Below are 7,376 nucleotides of genomic sequence, written 5' to 3'. Positions count from 1 at the left end.
TTTGAGACAAAGTCTCACTCTGTTCCCCGGGCTAGAGTGCTGTGGTGTCAGCCTAGCTCACAGCAACTTCAAACTCCTGGGCTCAAGCAATCCCTTCTGCCTCAGCCTCCCGAGTAGCTGGGACTACAGGCATGCACCACCATGCCCGGCTAATTTTTTTGTATATATTTTAGTTGTTTGGCTAATTTCTTTCTATTTTTAGTAAAGACGGGGTCTTGCTCTTGCTCAGGCTGGTCTCGAACTCCTGAGCTCAAACGATCCGCCCGCCTCGGCCTCCCAGAGTGTTAGGATTACAGGCGTGAGCCACTGCGCCTGGCCCGAAAATCATTTTTGTTTGGAATTTTTTTTTTTTTTTTTTTTTTTTTGAGACATAGTCTTGTTCTGTTACCCAGGCTAAAGTGCCGTGGTGTCAGCCTAGCTCACAGAAACCTCAGACTCCTGGGCTCAAGGGATCCTCCTGCCTCAGCCTCCCAAGGAGCTGGGACTACAGGCGTGTGACACCACACCCGGCTAATTTTTTCTATTTTTAGTAGAGATGGGGTCTCGTTCTTGCTCAGGCTGGTCTTGAACTCCTGAGTTCAAATGACCCTCCCGCCCCAGCCTCCCAGAGTGCTGGGATTACAGGCATGAGCCACCGTGCCTGGCCTGTTTGGAATTTTGAAAGCACTGCTCCACTGGAAGCCATGCTACTATGAAAGAAGCCTAACGCCATTTGGATTCCTGAATCTTTTCCTATGACCTGATATAGAATCCTCTTTTTGCCCCCAGCTTTCATAATTTCACAGTGATGTGCCGTGGCAAGGTCTGTTTTTATTAACTGCATGCTGCTCCTAGGGGACCTTCCAGTCTTGACACTTGTGTCCCTCAGTATTGGGAAGGTACCTTGAATTATTTCATTGATTATTTCCTTCTCTTCATTTCATCTGTTGTCTCTTTTTTGAACTCCTGTGATTCAGATGTTGGATTTCCCAGTCTGGTTCTCCATTTTCCATTCTTCATTTCATTGGTTTTCCTTTTTATTTTCGTTCTCATTTTCCATCACTTTGCCTTTTGCTCTGTTTTCTAGTAGATTTCCTTAACTTTCACTTCTAATTTTTCTATTGAGTTATTTTTATTTTTCCTATCATATTTTTAATTTCAACAGCTATTTTTGTTCTGTGCATACATTTTTGATAGTATCTTATTCATATTACATGGTTGCAATATTTTCTCTTATTTCTCTGAGGATATTAGTGATAGGGTATTTTGGATTTTTGTTTGTTTGTAACATTTGTGGTATATACTTATTTCAGTTATTGGTTGCTGCAGAACAAACTGCTCCAAATTATAGTGACTTAAAACACCAAGAATTGTGTATTTGCTGATGATTTTGTGCTTTGGGCAGGCCTCCATGTAATGTCAGCTGGGGTCCCTCACACGGCTACATTCACCTAGGAGATAGGCTGGCCCCAGAATATCCAAGAATAGTTCCACTCACATGTCTGGAATGGCTGGAGGCTTCCTGGGTCTTTCTTTCTTAATGTGGCCTCTTGTCATTCAGTAATCCTGCCTGAGCTTCGCTACATGATGTCCGGATCCCAAGAGGCCTCTTGCAGGCTAGGCCAGGAGCTGGCACAGCGTCACTTTTGATGCATTCCATTGGTCAAAGAAAGCCACAGACCAGCTCAGAGTCTATGTAGGAGGGGAAACGGACTCAACCTCTTGGATGGGAGGGCGTGTTTAATCTACCACAACACCATTTTAAAAAAATCCCTTTACTGCCATTTGAATGGGGCTGGGGGTGGGGAGCAGAAGTCACTGTTTGTGTTAAATCTCCAGTTTTACCCAGAAAAACTTAGAAGACCAACCTGTTATATTTCTCCATTTCTAATCCCCCACTGGTTCCATCCACAGCCCCATTCTAGCACTTTTTACTGTTTTCTACACACTTCTACTGAAGCTGGGAGTACCTTGAAGGAGGTAAAAATTAAATTCTCTTAACTGAATTTTGTGGAAAATCATAAGATAAAATGCAAAAAGAGGTGGGCCCTTGTAAAATGCTTTCATTCATTTTTATTTTATTTTTTTCGCATCCGTCTTATTTGTTTTTTGTTTTTTTTTTTAGGACCTGCAAAACTATAAAAAGAACTAGTGAGCAGAAGGTAGGGAAGTGGAAGCAGTGAGGGTGGAATATTCTTTTGATGAGTTGTGCTGTGAAGGGGAGCAGAGAACTGGGGCAACAGGGGATCTGGGATCCAGGAAGTTTTCTTTTGTGATGAGCGATTCTTCTTACAGTAATTCTCAATCCTGGCTTCACATTCGAACTGCTAGGGGCATTTGAAAATGCAATGCCCGCTTCCTCCCCACACTCTGGGTAGTGGATCCAGGTATTAGTATTTTTCAAAGCTTCCAGGATGGCTCGTTTCACCAGGCCTCCGGCTTGGAGTGACTTCCTACCCCATGGCAGGACACCTGGCTTTGGATTTTGCCTTCTCACCCTCGCCAGGCGGTGGAGGTGATGTGCCAGGAGGGCGAGCCGGGCTGGGTTGACCCTTGGACCTGGCTAAGCTTTCAAGACCCTCCTGAAGGACCAAGAATCAGGTCCAGCTCTGAGGTGAGGTGTGGGGGATCCCCATGTTCCCACCGTAGGAGTTCTGTGGAGGGATGGTGTACTGTGCACCTCAGGTTGAACTGGGGCCCGAGCCCCAAGGCGGCCTGGAGACTTCTCAGCCCAGGGGAGAGGCAGGAGCCGGAGTGGAGAGCAGCCCTGAGGGGGTCTCCCCCCAGCCCTGCACCCCTGGGCCATGAAGGTGCAGGAGAAGCTGGAGGAAAACCCTGAGGACTCCCAGGACATCAAAGCTCTGCAGAAAGAACTCGAGCAGTTTGCCAAGTTCCTGGAGCAGAAGAGGACCCCCCTGGCATATACCCAGGCTGGAGGGGCTCACTCTGGGGGCCTTTTTGGGAAGGTGTTCAGCCAAACAGCCATCTGCCGTTTTGAGCTCCACAGCTCAGTCTTGAGAACAGTGTAAGCTGTGGTCCCTGCTGCAGCAGCTGGGGGGAGGAAGCTGACAAGCAGAATCTTCAGGAGACGTGGCAGTGACCCTGGTGCAGGCCAAAAGAGAAAGGGAATGAGTGTCAAGAACTGAGTGAGAGGCATCCTGGAGAGCTTGCACCTGCAGCATCCGAAACCCACACTGCGGCAGGCCAGCCACATGGCCCGGCAGCCGGGCTGGAAAAAGATGTGGTCCTAGTGTGCGTCTGTAACCGGCACCAGAAGGTTAAGGGATCAAGCAGCGACTATTCACAACGGAAGGAGTTTGAGGCTGCTAGGTCTCCTTTCTCAGGGGGCCCAGTGTCCTTTCCTCTGGCCCTGGAGCCCCATTTCGGTACTCCAGGCTATGGGAGCCCTCCCTTCACCACTACTCTCGGTCCCTTTTCCCAAGGGGGAAGCCTTTCCCTCTGGCTCTGTCACGGCTAGGCTCTCCCATGCATCCAAACTGAGGCGCCTGCCCTTCTAGGAACGGGGAAGGGGAGAAGCTAGGGAAGGAGAACCTGGAGTTCATACCAGGGCTTTGAGGTTAAGTTCTTCAATCACTGAAGAAGGAATTGGGAACACAAAGGGTGGGGGCAGGGAGTTTTGGGGGAGCTGGCTGGAAGGAAGCCCAAGTTCAATGATGCCCTTGATTTTCATCCTCACATCACTCATCACTTTGTGCTTAAATAAAGAAGCTTAGGACACAGTAAAAACATTAAATAAAATAAAAAATAAAGCTTCCCGGATGATGTCTATGTGCAGCCACCATTGAAAACCACTGCCCCTGAAGCTGTTTATGTGTTCTTGGAAATGAAGGAGGGAAGTTGATATAGGAGGGAGAAGAGTCCATTTCAGAAGTGAAAACCTGAGAAGGTGAAAAGGGCAGTACCCAGAGCGCAAAGAGGGACACTGGTGACAAGTCGGACTCAACAAGTTCAAGCAACAGAAAATTCCACCTGGAACTGACTTTTGCAACACAGTTGACTTTTGTAACCGAAGTATCAGGGTGTGTGACAGACACAACTACCCACCCTAATAGCCATTCTGCCTTCTACTTTCCCTATCAATCAAGATTTGGTTCAGGGCAGGAAGGTGGCCAGCTCCAGGTGCTTAATGATGTTTCATCTAGGCTGAGTGTGACAATTCTATCCTCTGCCTCCCCAACCTTGTGGTTACAAATATAGCTGCCCCCGAGATGGGCAAGGGCCTGATGTCTTTCTGTCTCTTCTCTCTGCCTTCTGCAGAACTGGCTGCATCCATGGTCTTACCCAGTGCTGGTGTTCTGGAGGCGGTTCTAGACTTCACATCCCCACACCACACCAACCAGGAGAAAATAGGGAGGTTTTTCTTCTCATAGCACCTGTGGAAGAGTGTTGACATTTCTCTTTTCCAAAACTCTGGCAAATGTCTTCTTCTCTTGTCATTTTTTAATCTGTGTGGGTTACACTACAATCCCTGAACTGAACAATGTGGCCAGAAGCATGGAATACACTGGGTGGCTTAAGCCAACCACAGTGTGTGCTTGGAATTGGGGATGGGGTCAGTCCCACTGAAATCACATGACTGAGAATGGGAATGGGAGGTTTCCTAAAGGAAATGTGAGGGCTGGTGCCAGGAGGAGGAGGACAAAGGCTGGTCAGCAAACCACTCTTATAGCAGAGCAGGGACACTCCAGTGGCGCAGGGAGCATCTTCCATCATAACAGACAGGAGGCTGGGGCAGATGGGCACAGTGACGGAAGGGTCTGTAGGCTGCGGGGCAGGGATGATGTGAGAGCCCCTTCCTGGTTATTTCCCTTTGTCAGTGAAACATAGACAAGGTCACTCATCAGCTGACAGTGCTCTGGGAACTCTCCTGGGTTAGGTCCTGTGCTAGCTGCTGGGGACAAAAGGATAAACAGGACAAGGTCCTTGCTCTCCAGCAGCTACTGATTTACAGAAAGAACCACAGCCCAAGGGAGCATAAAGGAAGCTGTGTGGATGACAGTACCCGTCCCCCTTATTCTGGCAACAATATCCCCATTTTCCTGAAGAGAAGGACCCCTTCCGCATCCCCAGCATACGTGGTTACAGTGGAGCTGACTTCAACCTCTGGCTCCAGGAGTGGGCACGTGATCCAGTTCTGCCCAAACAGTTTGGGGCAGAGTTTGAGTATTGATTCAGGAATGAATAAGTGGCTTTGTCGGGCTCCTAAGAATCAGCCCTGGGATTATTATTATTATATTTTTGCTGTTGTTAAAATTATTTTTTAAAAGCCTTTTATTTCTTAGAAGTTGCTAAGATGATATAAGCAAGCCTTGAGGCTGTCACTGGCTATTTCTGTCACCATTTCAGGAGAGCCCACCTGAGAATGAAGACAACACAGAGGAAGGATAGCTGAGTAGTATAGAGAGATACCACATGTGAGCACCTGGATGCAGCCATGCCTGAAGCAATCTACACTTGGTCTTTTTTTTTCATTACATGAACCAAATATTTCCTTTAAAAGAAAATTGAATCCCTTCGAATCAGAAGAATCCTGATTAGTACAGAGGTCCCTCTCAGGCAGACATGGGAGTGGAGCATGTCACAGAAATCTTCCTGCAAGTAAGGACACTCACAATGAGTTTTGTAGATGAGCAAGTATTAGTCAGATGGAGGTGAGGAAAGTGCTCTGTGAATCCCCTCTGCCACCACACCTGTGTATTTGATTTCTGAACTGAGAGTATCACAGGCCTGTCTCCTGTCCCGCTCCTCCCCCCATCTTCCTCTTTCTGCCTCAGTGTTACTCATCCCACCAAAGAGGTCCCTTAGACAATCACTCTTGTCATGTACTCATTCAACAAGTATGTCTTATGAGTGTGCTACAAGGGAGACACTAAGCTGGCTGTCGTGTATGTGACGAGGTCAGCAAATACGCCTGGTGAACACTCAGCCCCTTCCAATGCCGTGCCCACGGCAGACATTGTTAATCATGCCATGAATAATTCCTCTTGAACCCAGAAGTGGCCTCAGAATCTTTGTCATCATAGCACTCTAGACAGGGACAACCAACTGATTGGCGTTGCCATAGAAGATGAAACCTAGTGTCATCCTCTTCTCCCTTGACGGCCGCCCAGCCTCTCTGGCTGTCCTCCGTGAGTGCTGCTGTCCTACCTGATTGAGAGAGAAGTAGCCAGGGGAAGTGTGCCCGGTCTCTGCTCCCTTTGGTAGAGGATAAGAATGTGGCTGCTGTTGCTGCCGGTAGTAAATTATGATCCTGCTGCTCTGCCCTCCATGAATGTCCCTGTCACTGGCAATAAAGTGTGCGTTAGTAGTCTGTGGGATTGTGGCACCTGGTTTGGGCATGTCCTTTAATAAAAGATTCCTCTATTATAGGGTCCTAAAAGCAGCCTCTTTAAACATACCTGGGGCGGACCGGTCTCAGGTGCAGCTGGTTAGGGCCATGATGGAGGCCGAGGGGCTGAAAGCTCTGCTGGAAACAAAAGAAAATGAGTTTCTCCCATAGAATGGAGAACCATAGTTTCAGCTGAAGCTTTAATACCTCATAGCAAATACCACGGCTTTAAACCCGTATATCAAAAGGAAAAACGCTTTCATCTTGACCTCTTCACCCTATAAAAATGGACCCCTTTCTTACTCATCTAGAATTATATGTATGAGTGTAAACTGTAAAATTGGAAAAACCTGAAGATACTTGTACAAAGAGAAATAAACTTTCCTTTTGTTGAAAGAAATAAAGAAGAAGGAAAGAAAGAAGGAAAGGAAAGAAAGAAGGAAGGAAAAGAAAGAAAGAAAGAAGAAAGAAAGGAAGGAAGGAAGGAAAGAAAGAAAGAGAAAGAAAACCCTAGTGTCATCTTCAGGGTAAGATATGGCCCAGGGCAGTGGTATATCCCTGCGAGAAGAGAGAAAGGACTTAGTACCCTCGCTACTGGGGGGATTGGGCTAATCAGGACTTTTGGATTTGTAAGTAACGACCCTCAGCAGAGAGAACTTGAGCGAAAAGGAGAATTTATTATAAGGACACAAGGCTAAGGACACAGAGGGGCCATTGTAAGCTCATGGGAAGTCTCTCCATCTCTCTCTGCTCTGCGTGTCTGTTTTGTACCTCCCCCGCCCCCCACCAACCGCCAGGTCTTTCTGTTTCTGGTTTATGTGGCACAGAATGGCTGCCACGATAGATCACGTTTATACATTCTCTGAGAAAGTAGACAGACAGGTTTTGGAGTGTTTCATTCCAATTCCAAGTTCCCCAGAAAAGGGCTCTCACTGACCCAGTTTGGGACAGGGACCCAGCCCTGGCCCAATTACCTGTGTCCAATGCTAGGGGCATACAAGATGCCAGGGGGGCTGCCCACCGTGGCCATGTTGGTGGTGCTGCTGAG

At 47.6% G+C, this 7,376-nt stretch overlaps 1 pseudogene; it reads left to right on the top strand.

The window, feature by feature from the left end:
- Positions 1 to 2,439: 2,439 nt before the first annotated feature.
- On the top strand, positions 2,440 to 3,480 carry LOC123650916 (annotated as a pseudogene).
- The last annotated feature ends 3,896 nt before the right edge of the window (positions 3,481 to 7,376 follow it).

The sequence above is a fragment of the Lemur catta genome, chromosome 15 (genome assembly GCF_020740605.2).
Source record: "Lemur catta isolate mLemCat1 chromosome 15, mLemCat1.pri, whole genome shotgun sequence".
NCBI lineage: Eukaryota > Metazoa > Chordata > Mammalia > Primates > Lemuridae > Lemur > Lemur catta.
Note: the sequence above shows the minus strand (reverse complement) of the source record. Positions and strands in the feature narration are given on the sequence as shown.